We start from the raw sequence: 14,862 nt of genomic DNA, 5'->3' as shown, positions 1-14,862 counted from the left end.
GTGAAACAAAAAGAGGGCTTGCAGTCTGGAGATGTGTTGCCTGTTTGGTGCTCTTGCGGTAACCTGACCCAAGGAAATTCAGCAAGTGATGTTTTTCCCTCTCCTGGAGTAGAAACCAATTGGGTGTCAAAAACTGAAGCTGCTGCCCCCCCCCAATATCAGCCTGCTGTTAAAAGCACAGGAGCAGTGCTGGGGGGGGGGGGAGTTGGTCCTTTCAGTGGTGTGGAGAGGGATGGGCCACTCTATTTCTTGCAGCCGTCAACACACTCACAAGCTCTTCCCTTGAAATGACAACCGTAAGGGCAACACCAAAAACAGATTTCCTGGTTTCTTCATTTTCTTAATGACATTTGAAAGTTAGAAAAAGCAAACCTGTTGCCAAAAAAAGAAGAGGAGGTCCATTTGGCTGAGGATGCAGGAAGCTTAACTTTTTTGTTGCAAAGAAAACCAGTTTCTGGTGGGAAAATGCCATCTCCTCCTGTGTCGTGTCTTTCACAATAACTGAACTTGGCTTGCCTCCCACATGGGAAGGTAGGCTATTCTGTGCCAAGAGCCCCCGTCTGCCTGTCTTTCTCTCTGTGGGGTGCTTGCTCTGTAAATTGTTGAAATAACGTTGTTTCCTGCCTTGCTTGGGTGTTGTGGAGGCTGAGAAGTTGCTGCGTTTGGTGGAGTGGCAACAGAAGACTCAGGAGATGGAGGCTGGATCTAGACACATCAAAGAAGCATTTCAGTTAAATGCGTTGTAAATTTAAACAGGGAAAACAGGTACAGAAAAACGGGACTCCACAGCGACATCTGGTGGCACAATGCTGTATCGCATATACAATGCATACGAATCGCTTTTTCTTTACCAATCTAGCTGAGTCCGGAGTTCCCTGAAAGAAGCTAAGGGGAAGTTACTATGTACTTAAGAAGCAAGGAAGCCATCAGTAACTTACCCATGAAAACAACTCACCCCAGTGATTTATTTATACGTGGGATGCCTAGGTGCCCGAATATATTTTGTTCAGGATCTGGAGACGTGAGGTACTAATGGACCTCGTTTGCATTTTAAGCACAATGATGTCACTTTAAACAGTCATGACTTCACACAAAGAATTGTTGTGGTTTGTTAAGGGTACTGAGAGTTGTTAGGAGACCCCTATTCCTCTCATAGAATAGCAATTTCCTGGGCTCCCTGTGAAGCAGGATTGGTTATTAAACCACTCTGGGAATTGTAGTTCTCTGACCGTGTACGGTAGGGGTGTTGCCAATGCAGTGACTCTCAGGTGTCGTCAGACTTCAACCGCAACTATCAATTACCGTTCACCTTGCTGCTTGGGGCTGATGGGAGCTGGGGGTCTCCACCATCATCTGGAGGGTGCGGCAACATTGGCTAGCCCTGATGTTGCTGCGTTGCTCTTGGTGCAGCCTGAAGAGCGGGAATTCAATAGGGTGTTTTCTTGCTATGCTGAGGATAGCTTCACCAGTTGGATTTCTGCCTGCCCAGAGCACAGGGGCAAATAAACTGAGGGAACAGGCTGCTCTCCTCTCACCACAGAGTGACCACAGCGAACCTCCCTAATCTGAGAGACCCTGTTGGGCACCATTCTGCTTCACTAATTTGATAAGATTTGGCATCATGGGATGCCATTTAGAGGAGGGGGCGGTTAGCTTTGCCTTTTCCACTTGCCTCTTTGCCTGTCTCTCTCTCTCTCCCCCCCCCAATTCCCTTCCTCCAGCAGCTTTGAAGTGACTAGACTGGTTTTTCATTACTCTCTCCGGAAGGAGCTCCAGCCCTGCAAGAGATGCTGACTCGGGGTTTGTGCCTTATACAACCACTCGCAGGCCGCAAAAGCAGCTCTGTGAGTCACAGAGACCAGTTTGGGAAAGGCTTCAGGGTTGAGCGAGTCCACGGAGTCCATGGGGCTGCCAGGCAGGCTCTGGAGCCTGGGACTGGGGCGGGTTGGCTGTGGGAGGGAGAATCATAGGATTGTCAAGCTGGAAGGCACCCCAAGGGTCATTTAGTCCAACCCCCTGCAATGCAGGAGTCGCAGCTAAAGAATCCCTGACCCAACCTCTGCTTAAAAAGCTCCAATGGGGGGCACTTTCTGCCGGAGTCCTTTCCACTGTCAAACAGCTCTTACTGTCAGGAAGTTCTTCCTATTTTTTAGTCAGCACCTCCTTGCTGGTCACTTGAATCCATCAGTTCGGGTCCCACCCTCTGGAGCAGCAGGGAATATGCTTCCTCCATCTTCCATGGGACGGCCTTTCCAATATTTGAAGATATTTGTACCACCTCCCAGCCTTACCTTCTCCAGATCCAACTCCTTCAATGGTTCCTCATAAGATATGGAGTGGTGTCTAGGGATATGCTAGGGATGGGGCTTGTAAGATGGGAATGTGGCACCCCCTTTTTGAGATTCTCGGGGGCCTGGTGGGCAAAAGGGGGGCAGAGCTGGGAGAGAACCCCCTTGGGCCAAGCAGAAAGTCTCACTCTGAGATCTTAGCCCTTTCCCTGGAAAAGGGGGCTAATTTCCCTAAAACTCTTTTAAAGCCATCTAGGCTGGTGGCCGTCACTTCCTCTTTTGGGAGTGAGTTCTGTAGTTTTAACGTGCTGCATAAAGAGCCACTTCCTTTTACATGTCTCAAATCTTCCATCATTCAGCTAAGGCAGTAACAGGTCCAGGCTTACCCAGTGAGCTTCATGACCAAGTGGGGATTTGAACCCTGGTCTTCATAACCTTGGAGCAAGAGAGATATTCCTGTGCATCCAGGGGCGAGTACGTGGTTGTTCAGTGAGGTGGTCAGTTTTTGTCTAGTTCCATCTAGAAACTCTGCCTTTCGATTCTTAAAAGCACCTGCTGTTTTGCTCCTCTCTCCTGCATACACACAACACACTTCCACCCTGCCCTCAGTTGGATTAATTTCACCTCTTCCAAGCTTTGGTGGGTATCTCATGCAGGAAACACAGAGAGATGCCCAGCTATCAGGAGTCCTTTTGCTAGCCATTGCCTCCTATTGATGAAACCTCAATCAATCACCAGTCCGTCAAACAGGAGAATGACTGTACACTAACTGGGCTCAAAACATTGTGCATGAAGTTGCATTGTCTTTGAGCCCTCCTGCTATTTATGTGAATGAATGTCTATTTTTGGTGTGGAACAGAAACCGGAAGGGAGGGCATTAGTAATGTGAATGAGTATTCTAGCCTATGTATCATTTCTCAATCATGCATTGTACAGAGATTGTAGCAAGAATCACTTTCTAAGGCTCCAGGTGGTGGTGGTGAAACTGCGCTTGGATGAGACACATTTAAACTGCAGTTTGTCCCATGACACTGCAACAAGGTGCATAGAATAATAGAATTATGGGGCTGGGAGGGATCTCCAAGGGTCTTTTAGTCAGTCCTCTGCAACACAGGAATCACAACTCAAGAATCCTTGACAGGTTGCCATCCAACCTCTACTTAAAAACCTCAAATGAAGGAGAGTCCACCACCTTTTGAGAGGGTCCATTCCACTGTTGAATGTCTCTTGCTGTCAGAAAGTTCTTCCTCCCCTCTAGAGCATCAGCAGAAAACAAGCTTGTTCCATCTTCCACAGGGCAGCCCTTCAGATATTTTAAGAGAGCTCTCATAGCACCTCTCAGTCTTCTCCTCTCCAGGCTAAACAGTCCCAGCTCCCTCCCCGGGCCCATGCTCACCAGGGATCAGAAGCCAGCCCAGCTCCTGCCTAGCATCCTTGAGAGACACATTTTTTGCACCCATGCTTTCCTTCGAAACACCTCTGGTGTGCATTATGCCTAAAGCAGCCGTAAACTGCCTCTTCCCTTTCTCCGCAGCTGTTCCTTCAGCTGTAAAAGGGGGCTAATGGACACTTCCCTGGTAGCTGTCCAGCTTTTGCAAAACAAAAGTTAGCAAGTGAGCCCATAAATGTCCCAGCTGGACTGATTGTGCAAGAGCAGCCATGGTGGCAGCAGGAACCTGTCGGGCAACCAGATTTTTTTCTTTTTAAAGAGCTGCTCTGACTTTGGAATAGGTGGGTGGGGCCAGGTGGTTCTTTGCATCCAGGATCCAAGAAGCAGAGGCTCAAACGATCCCTATTTTCCAGTCGGTCGCTGGGCAGGTTTTTGCCTTGTGGGGCACACATTTCAAAAATGTTGATGCCTGCCAGGACGGGGGTTGGGTGGGCTTTATTTGCAGCCTAAGAGCCACATTTTTCTGGGCAACCTCCCAGGGGCCATATGACAGGACAAGTGCAAAAGTGGGAGGAGCAATGTATGCAGATTTCATCTTTGTCCAGCAAGCTGGCTTTTTTGCGCATGTGCGCATGCGTGCGTGCACCCACCCTCCCTCCCTCTCTGCCCTCCATGCAGGCAAGCAAGAGGCCTGATCAGAGCTCAAGGACAAATCCCAGCCAGGCAAGACCGCTCATGGAAGGTGTGAAGCAGGGCTGGTAGGGGTGTGTGGCCTGCAGAGGGCAAGGTAGAGCAGCTTGAAGGGCCACATTTAGCCTGAAGTTCCTCTCCTCTGCTATGGGAATACAGTGGTACCTCAGGTTACATACACTTCAGGTTACATACGCTTCAGGTTATAGACTCTGCTAACCTAGAAATAGTGCTTCAGGTTAAGAACTTTGCTTCAGGATGAGAACAGAAACCGTGCTTCGGCGGCAGCAGGAGGCCCCATTAGCTAAAGTGGTGCTTCAGGTTAAGAACAGTTTCAGGTTAAGAACGGACCTCCGGAACGAATTAAGTACTTAACCTAAGGTACCACTGTATGAGTGATACGGTTCTCTCGGTGCCTTCCTGTAGGTGTGCAGACAGAAGTTAGATATCTGATGCTGGCTGAGACCGATCTTGGCAGGATTAATAACTTTGAGCTCAGTGGAAATGCGATTCACATGTTTAGAGACCGGCACCAAGCCACCCTTTCCATCGATGAAGGCGAGGGCTTCGATGGCTACTGTGAGAATAGGATGCTGCTGGTGGACTCTCCTTCATTGGAGGTTTTCAAAGAGAGGTTGGATGTCTTGTCTGTCAGGGATTTTTTTTCCACTGCGATTCATGCGCTGCCAGGGGTTGGACTCTGCCATTCTTCGCTTCTGTGGAAACCAGATCCACAGAAAGCAGTGCAATTCGGTGCATGCTTGACGTGGGAGTGAACCCCGTTGAATACAGTGTGGGGCTCACTTTGGATGTAAGGCGAGGCATAGGACTGAACCACCCATGTTTGAGATGTGTTACGTTGTGCCGCCCTTGGGTGTCCTGCTCCTGCTTTTGAAGCTGCTGGAGAAGAGCGAGCAAATGCAGAGTAGAGCAGGTGGAGAAGAGCCATTTGCCGTGTGCACATGGGAAGAGCGAGGGGCTTAAGCGGAGACCCCGAGCATGAGGATCAGGCATTGCATACTTGTGTGTGTCTGCACACAGGTGGCTATTTCATAGGATTCCTAGGAAGCTGCCTTATAACAAATCAGATCATCGGTCCATCTAGCTCAGTATTGTCTATGTCAGTGTTTCCCCAACTTGGGTCTCAAGCTGGTTTTTTGGACTACAGTTCCTGTCATCCCTGACCACTGGTCCTGCTAGCTAGGGATGATGGGAGTTGTAGTCCAAAAAATAGTTGGAGACCCCCAAGTTTGGGAAACACTGGTCTGCACCAATGGACAGCAGTGGCTCTCTCCAGAGTTACAGGCAGGTCCATTGGTGGGGATTGAACTGGGGCTTTCTGCATGCAAGGCAGGTTCTCTACCACTAAGCCACAGAGCCCTTCCCTTAAGTCTTGAGTTCACTAGGCCTAACTCCCAGGCAAGTGTGTATAGGATTGCAGCCTCAAGGGTGCTTTCAGTCATGGGGAATATTGCATTAGTTTTCCTATAATTATAATGCCGTTACTTCTGTCCCGTTTTCTAATGTTCCTTTCCCACTGCGGTACTTACTGTGTTATGGAACTCTGGCTTTTTCACCCATATACTGGCATGTTGAGCTCAGACCAACAGCAAACACTGGGCAACGTCACTACACACCCATCCTTTCCTGCTTCTGCTCCTCCATGAAAACAGGACGAAAAAAACCGCATGCCAGGATACCAGCCTAAATTTTCTCACTTCACTCCTGTGATTTACTCCTGGGTCAAGGGGGCTGCAAATGATTCCCCCCTGGAATGAAACAATGCATAAATGAGCACTAAACATGCACCATATTCCATTTAGTTTTTTGGATTTTACGTCATGTGGAAGCTCAGATGCAGTGTGGAAATTAGCAGGGAAATGCCAGGGAAATTGGGGGAGGGGGGCTGCTTTGCGAATGCAATCTTAGGGCTCTTCCACACTGCTCCACGCTTTCCAGGTCCAGGTCCAAGTGGATTTTTTTCTTGTTGTGGCATTTTCTTAGGAAAACCCACATTGTACCAACTTATCCACACTTATCTTTTGCCCCACTCTTTCCAGGCAGAGCTCTGCACTTTAATGCTCAACATCCAAGTGTGGTTTTGCTTTGCCCCAGGTTTTCCCAGCAAAAACCTGCTCTTTAAAGATGATTGGAGCAAACAGCTATTTGGTTTTTCCAAAGATTGATGTTTGCTCTGATTGAGCTTCAGTGATCAGGTTTTCACAGGGAAAACTCAGGGCAACAAAAAAAGTGGGGAGGGCGCTCATACATGGAGCTTTAAATCGCAGGCCGTCCCTGGAAAGAGTAGCGGAAGGGTAAGTGTGGATTATCCATGGAAAACCCAATTGCCATATTGCTCCAGTTCAGTGGTAAAATGTGGATTTGCGGGGAGGGGGGAAGCATCAGAATGAGAGAGGGGGAAAATCCTTAGATACAGAACAGGAAAGCCTGGATCTGTGCCTAGAAATGCAGTACAAAATGAAGTTTGGATTAGCACTTAGCGCTGTAAAAATGAGTGGGCAACCTGAGGCCAAAGGGCAGTAGCCATCGGCCTAATTTCATATGGGAGCAAAAGCTTGCAAGATGTTCCACAAGGCATCCCCAGAAGGAGCAAAAGAAAAAAGAAAAGAAAAGCAGTGATTTGTCAGGGACAGGGTCCTGGGTAAATGGGGATGGTTTAAAGGGTTTGCGTGCACCAGGCTCATCCTGCTGTGGCTTCGTGCCTTGGGCCTCCTGCTGCTCCCTGAGTGAAGTGAAAGTTGTTTTGCAAGCCAGGAGTGCAATTTCCGCCCGCTCGCCATCCCAGCCCTGCTAGCTGGTGGTGACTCTCCCCTGCCCAGCCGGTTCTCTGGGCTTGTTCCTCGGGGACCAGGTTCTCATTAAAGAGGGTGGCAACCCTGTGATTCCTCAGCACTGGGCACGGTGCCCAGGAAGAGCTTTGCAGTCCCAGTTCCCCAAACTGCCACCCTGTCCTCAAAAAATAAAAAAATAAAAAATGCATTGGGGTTAGGTGGTTGGGGGAGAAATTGCCACCCCTTCTGATGGTGGTGTTGGATTCTAAATCCCAGGCATGGGCCACCTGTTCCACTGTGACGCTGGAGTGCTTAATTCTGGAAGCTTGGTTATAATTGCTGCTTCCCTACGTTAACTTGTAATCAATACTTAAGTGCTGCCTGGTGGCTAAATCCATTCGGAGCATAAATACGGATGTTGATGGTAGTAAATAAATTAATTAGGGATGTAAAAATGCTGTCCATTTCAAATTAAACCAGGCTCCGCCAATCTGGGTGCCCTGCAGATGTTTTGCACCACGACTCCCATCAGTTGCAGACAGTGCACCCATTTTAGACTGCAACATCCATCAGGCCCAGGCAGCATGATGGGAGTTGTAGTTCAAAACATCAATATGGGCACCAGGTTGGCGAAGCCTGGTTTAAAGATTCCCCATGAGCTTTCCGGAACCAGCTGGCAGGAAAAAACAGTGAAGCGAAGCATGCCTCTTTCTCGCCTGTGTGGGTTTCCTGCCTTCAACTCCTTTTGGACAGCGTGAAATTTGATTTCCCCCCTGCTCCTCCACACCTTTCCAAGCCCTCCAGCAGTAAATGTAAGGCCCAAAGCCAACGAAAGTTGGCTGTACTCAGAAAACCTGCAAGCGAGCCGTGACTAGATCACAAAGGATAGGTGAGGCCGAAGCACTTTATGCCCAAAAAAGAACCTTCATGTCCAGAGGCAGTCTATCTGTGAATATCAGTTGCCGAAGGAAAAACAGTAGCAGAAGGTTCCATGTTTTGTGACCCGGCTTGGGGCTTCTATACAACATCTGTCTGGACACTGTTGAAAGCAGGATGTTTAGACAGGGTTAAGACAGCGGGTGGGGAATGTTTTGCTGGGCCGTATTCCCTTCTAGGCAGCCTCCTGAGAGCCACATGCCATTGGTGGGTATGGCCAGAGACAACAGGGGCGGAGCAAAGGATGCAAATGTATCGTTGTACAGTAGGCTTGTCTCTGTAGATAAATACTCACACCTCTCTGTCCTCCATCTGAATGAGGAAAAGGGGTTATCAGGATTCAGGGGCACATTCCACCATTCAAGGAGGGTGTGCCAGGAACAGGCGTGACTAGGAAAGGTGTCAAGTCCTGAGGGCCAGGTAGAGAGGCTTGGTAAGCTCCCAACCCTTAGATGAGGTGAGAAATTCCTGCTGGACAGGGGTATGAGCAGCTAGTGTGGTGTAGCGGGGAGAGTGTCAGACTAGGGTCTGGGAGACCAGGGTTCGAATCCCCACTCGGCCACGAAGCTCACTGGTGGTTGACCTTCGGCTAGTCACTGTCACTCTCAGCCGGAGCTACCTCACAGGGTTGTTGTGGGGGACAAAATGGAGAGCAAACCTATGTACACTACTTTTAGCTCCTCAGGGGAAAGAAGGTGGGCTATAAGAGTTGTAAACATTGCTCAGGCTAGCTAAATAGGAGAGGGTGGGTAGGTGGGGCCTTGTTTTGTAGTCTTCACAGAAGCATCTGGCTGCTGTTGGAAAAGGCAGCTCTGTTGTGGGCTTGACCCAGTAATAAATAATGGTGGTAACAACAACAACAAGAAATAAGTAAATAAACAAACAATTTCCATTTATATAGCACACTTTATCAAAAGATCTCAGTGCAGTGTACAACATTAGAAACACATTATAAAACAATAATTATAAAAACATAGCAGAAACATAGTAAGAAGCATACTGGCAGACAGTTCTCTGGGAGTGTTAGGATGAGAAGATGAGCTCGGTGAGGCTCAGATAGTTCGGATGGTTCTTGGGAGAAGAGCTTAATGATCCAGCCACTGGGGGCGGTGGGGTGGGGGCGCTTTAAGCAAACCCTGCAACCACCTTGAAGCTGGCAGAGGATAGAAATCAAGAGCATAGCCAGGCACCTCAGCCACAAAGGTCAAGTGCTTGCGTGCTATTTACCTCATCATCTTTTCTTTAGTAATGACCTGGCTTCCGGGCACGTGAAGGGAGCAGAGGCTGAGTCAGTCCAGCCCGGGCGCTGTATTGGTGCTCAGATCCTGCTTTGTCAACGGATATACTTGGTGGCCTCAGGCCAACTGTTCCGCTTCAGCCTTTCCTGTTTGCAAGGTTGGAGTGAGGGGGCTAATGACTGTGGCCTGCCTTACAGGGTTGTTGTGAGGATTCCAAGGCAATGTCCATGCAGCGCTTTGATCGCTTCTAAAATAGCACTTTATTCTTTTATTGAGCTTTGCAAGAAACCTCCCCACCGTTAATTTGTCTAACGGCAGTGGTGGGGGACCTCAGGTCCAGGAGTCAAATGTAGCCCTTCAAGTCTCTCTGTCTGGCTGGCTCCTGGGCCAGGCCACGCCTCCTCTTCCTCACCCATCTCCAGTTATTCTGCCTGGCCGGACAGTGTCCTTAACTGTGGTCCACAATGCAAAGAGTCATCTATGTTGCCCCAGTCACCATTGGCACATGCCCCCCCCCCAGCTTTCCACTAGAGAATATGGTCCTCGGGCTGAAAAAGGTTCCTAAACTCTAGTCTAATGAAGGCTCAGCATTGCCGTGTCCTGTAGCAGTGAGTTCCAAAGCTCTGACTCACGTGGAGAAGTCCTTTCCTCTGTCAGTTTTGGTCCCACTATCATTTTTATTCAAGTGGCTCCCATGCCCAATTACTGATTTGCAGCTAGGAGGTCCTGGCTGCAGATCCCCCTTAAATTGCATTTTCTGCTGCAGAAATTGTGCCACAAACCAATATTTGCAGAGCTTGTTCCTTCTTAAGGGGGCTGACTAAAATAGCTAAAAATAAAAATAAAAAATCCTTCGTGTTCAATTACTGTAAATCTTATTTTAAAAAATAGTGTGATTGGAGGGAAGGCAGTAAGAGCCTCTCCAGACTGGCGGGGGCACTTTCTGCAACATGTAATTGACAGAATAATACATTAGTGGTGAATTTATACTGGATTGTCCGCACATCATTCCACTATATTGTTCTGAGATGTTTCCCCAGTGTTACTGCATTATTGTCATCTGCAGGAGCACTCTGGAACAATAGCACAACAAAAGCTTAACAAACCCCCAACCATTTGTGGTATGAAAAGCTGCAAGATTTCAGTCAGTTTGGAAACAAAGCAGTGTATTCACCTTGAAACTTGCAGATGCAAACAGTATTTGGAATCCTGTGTACAGTTCTGGTTTCCTCGCCTCAAAAAGGACATTGTAAAGTTGGATAAAGTTTGGAAAAGGGCAACCGAAATGATAGATGGGATGGAGCGGCTCTCCTGTTAGGGAAGGTTGCAGCATTGGGGACTTTTTAGTTTAAAGGAAAGGCACATAAGAGGCAACGTGATAGAAGTTTATAAAATTACACATGGGCGTGAAGAAAGTGGATAGAGAAAAGCTTTCCTCCCTCTCTCGTCACAGTAGAACCTGTGGACATCCAGCAAATGTTGGAATATTCAAGACAGATAAATGAATGTATTTCTTCAAGCAATGTATAGCTAAACTTTGGAAGAGATAGAGATAGAGATAGCCACCAACTTGGATGGCTTTAAAAGAGGATTAGACAAATTCTTAGAGGAGAGGGGTGTGAATAGCTATCAGCCACGATGGCTATGCTCTGTTTCAACAGCTGAAGGCAGCAGTACAGTATTTCTAAATACCAGCTGCTGACAACCTCTGGAGGGGAGATTTGCTCTTGTGCTTGAATCCTGCTTGGACTTCGCACAGGCATCTGGTCGGTCACTGTGAGAACAGGATGCTGGACAATAAACGGGCCGTTAGCCTGATCCAGCAAGCTCTTCTTAGCTTCTTCTTATTGAAAGTGGGATTGTTTATAATTGCCCTGATAGCACCATGAGCCCGAAACAGTCGTGAAGGGCTGGTGCTTAGCAACTCTTTCCTATATTTTGAATTGCCATGACTTCATTGAGTTGTAGTCATTGTTTTGCTAGATTTGTTGTTATTGCTTGCTTTATTTATATGCTACTGTGCAGGGAATGGCCATTTTGCGTGCTTTCAAAGCTTGTGCAACGTGCATGCCATTTTTGGACCCGGAAGAGGGCAGAATGGGGCAGGGGCAGAACAGAGCAGGCTGGGCTTATGTGTACTCTGCCATTGTGTCTGATGATCTGGAATGCACCTCCTGCACAAATCAGGGGTTGCCTGTATTTGATATTACAGTGACAGGACCCCCCCTCGCAAGTGTCCCTGTTTTCCAGGGACAGTCCTGGATTTACAGAAGCTATTCCAGTTTCTGATCCAGTTTGATCCCAGAATATCCTGCTTTTCCTTAGGATATCTCTACAGTCATACCTTGGATCCCGAAGCCTTGGTACTCGGACGTTTTGGCTCCTGAACGTCGCAAACCCGGAAGTGAGTGTTCCATTTGCGAATGTTCTTTGGAACTCGAACGTCCAACGGGGCTTCCACAGCTTCCGATTGGCTGCAGGAGCTTCCTGCAGCCAATCAGAAGCCGCGCTTTGGTTTCTGAACGTTTTGGAAGTCGAACGGGCTTCCGGAACGGATTCCGTTCGACTTCCAAGGTACGGCTGTATTTTCATTGGAGAAATGTTGGGAGAGTATGGAATAGGACGTCCCTATTTTCATCAGAAAAACGTTGGGAGAGGACGCACACATTGCAGTGTTTGTACATCCGTTGCTGGAAAAGCAGAAGGCAAATATTAAATTGCATCAAAAGGACCCCAAGATGGTGGTTTCAGAAAGTTCACCATGACATAGTTTGGGATGTGGGACTTGGCCAGGGGCAGCGTCAGGAAGCAGTGGCAGAGGTGTCCTTTGGGATGCAGAGCTGCTGGCGTGTCTCCCTTAATCTAATTCTCGCCCTCGCCCAAAATGCCTGCCAGGGGAAAGCACTAGCTCTGCGCTTCTGATGCAAACAGCAGCGCTGGCTGGCTGGCTGGCTGTCGGCTGCCTCTCCTCCGCCTGAGCCAAGCCTTGTTCTCTGCCTCTGCTCTTCTTCGCCCAGGACTCTCCAGGAGGGAGAGGGGAGTGGAGGCACCTTTGCATCTCCTTTTGTTTCTCCTCTGTCCCCACCCTTTTCCCTTCACGCTCTCTCTCTCTCTCTCTCCCCCTGGCTGCCTATTGTATGTGTCCAGGCACATCCTCTCTCTCTCTCTCTCTCTCTCTCTCTCTCTCTCTCTCTCTCTCTCTCTCTCTCTCTCTCTCTAACCACACACAATATCTGCTAGCAGAAGCCGGAACAGGCGGTGGCTCCTGATGTCTCCTTCCCTCCTCCTTCAGGTTGGACGCCTGAGGCCCTGCTGGCGGTGGCAAGGCTTGCCTAGGAGTCGGTGGCACTTGCTGCCAGGGGATCTGTAGGAACATACCAGGCCAGTGGCCCAACTAGTCCAGCATCCTGTTCTCACAGCGGCCAACCAAGGGCCTGCTGGAAACCCTCGAGCAGGACCCAAGCACTGGTGGTTTCCAGCAACTGGTGTTCAGAAACATTGCTTCCTCTGACTGTGAGTCAGAGCACAGCCTCCGTCATGACTAGTAGCCATCGATAGCCATCTGCTCCATGAATTTGTCCAATCCTCTTTTAAAGATGTCCGAGTTGGTGGCCATCACTGCTTCCTGTGGGAACAAGTTCCATAGTTTAATTATGTTGGGGCTGCCATATTTCAAAAAGTGAAAAGCTGTCGAGCAAAAATGACAGTGCCAATATGGGTTCCTGATTTCCGCCAGGACACTGCTTCCGACTGCAGTATTCTGTGTATGTCCGGGAAAATCCAGATGTATGGCAGCCCTAAATTATGTGCTGCATGAAGAAGGACTCCATTTCATTGTGGGCAGGGAGGGGGTGTTTGCATTTTGAAGCTCCAGCCCCCTTTGATGAGGCTCTGGCATACTTCCAGCAAGGCCCTGTGGGGATATGTGCCCATTCACTGTGGATATGTGCCTATGCAGTGGACATCTGCGTGGGTTGCCGGTTTTCTACCAGGCCATGTCCAATGTATATAAAGCCCTGAACAACTCTGGACCAGTTTATCTATGAGATGGCCTTGGCCTTGCATATGTCTATTGGGCTGCTCTGATCTGCGGAACTGGCACTGTTACAGGGGCTACGTAATACGTTTTTCTGCATTTGTGAGAAATTGATCTTTCAGGGCTTGTCCACACTTCTGCCTGCCCCATGCCTAGGAAGCACAGGCCGGAGTGGTCTTTCAGTTCCATGGCTGGTACTCGGAGGTAGACTGCTTCTGGCTCTGGAGGATCTACTTAGCTCTCAGTCAGTTCCAACCAGTGTGACCAAGGGACAGGTATCATGTGAGGCATACAGTGATACCTTGGGTTACAAACACCTTGGGTTACAAATACGGTACTTCGGGTTACAGACTCTGCTAACCCCGAAGTAGTACCTCGGGTTAAGAACTTTAGCTCAGGATGAGAACAGAAATTGCGTGGCGGCAGTGGGAGGCCCCATTAGCTAAAGTGGTACCTCAGGTTAAGAACTGTTTCAGGTTAAGAACGGACAGGTTACGAATTAAGTTTGTAACCAGAAGTACCACTGTAGTCTAAAATAGTGCTCTGTGTCCGAGCACTCCCCGCTCGCCCTCCCGCCCTGGTGCTTTCTCTATCAAAACTCATTCTTTACCACTGAACTGGAGTAAATGGCAGTCTGCAGAAAACCCAAATTGCTGTTTTTACTGTTTCACTGTTAAAAAAGCGGGTTTTCCTGGGGAAAGTGGCAGAGTAAAAAAAAAAAGGGGGGGGGGGAGATCGGACACAGAGCTTTAAAGTGCGGACCTGTGCTTAGAAAAGCGCAGGGCACCGGGAAAAGCGCAGGGCACCGGGTTAGTGTGGATGAACCCTTACTTTGTAAAAAGCAGGTCCCAAACTGTTGTCTGTGGACCTCATTCAGATGGTCCATGACGTGTCTGTGGACTTGTGGTTGAAGAGCAGAGATGGCATCAAACATTCCTGTTGATTTTTAATCACATTACAATTTGAATTCAAATTGCAATGCAATATATAATAAATCAAAGAAGTAAAGAAGAAAGTAGTAAAAATACGATTACAAACCACGCAGCGTCTACCACAACACATTAATATCACTACAGCAGGCAGAAAAATTATCAAGTGGTCTGCCAAGACCCAAGCGGGGTGGGGAGTTGGGGAAGTGCTGGTATAAAAAACCTTATGCATTTGTGATGGTTAATCATATTATAGGATTTCAAGTGTGAGGCCAATGATGAAGGGGTAATGTCGAGGAAAAGTAGTTGGGGAATTGAAGGCTGCCACATGTTTATTTATTTACTGCATTTATATCCCATCTTTTCTGGAATTGAACTCAAGGTAGCTTACGTGGTTCCTTGCTCCCCCTCCCCCCCGCACTCTTTTATTTCCCCCAACAACAACAACCCGGTGAGGTAGGTTAGGCTGAGAAGTGAGTTATTTTCTCTGCACTAGCTGAAGTCCACATTTTCTTGCAGCACTACAAGAGGTTTAAGTCCTGTAGCATCTTCCGTTTCCAGGC

The 14,862-nt window shown here is 48.4% G+C and overlaps 1 protein-coding gene across 1 annotated transcript in view; it reads left to right on the top strand.

Moving 5' to 3' along the window:
- The window catches only part of NECTIN4 (nectin cell adhesion molecule 4), an 85,786-nt gene that overhangs the window by 5,781 nt on the left and 65,143 nt on the right, over positions 1-14,862 (top strand). The gene's annotated exons all lie outside the window — the stretch shown is intronic.

Source organism: Podarcis filfolensis (genome assembly GCF_964270895.1).
Source record: "Podarcis filfolensis genome assembly, chromosome: 16".
Lineage (NCBI taxonomy): Eukaryota > Metazoa > Chordata > Lepidosauria > Squamata > Lacertidae > Podarcis > Podarcis filfolensis.
Note: the sequence above shows the minus strand (reverse complement) of the source record. Positions and strands in the feature narration are given on the sequence as shown.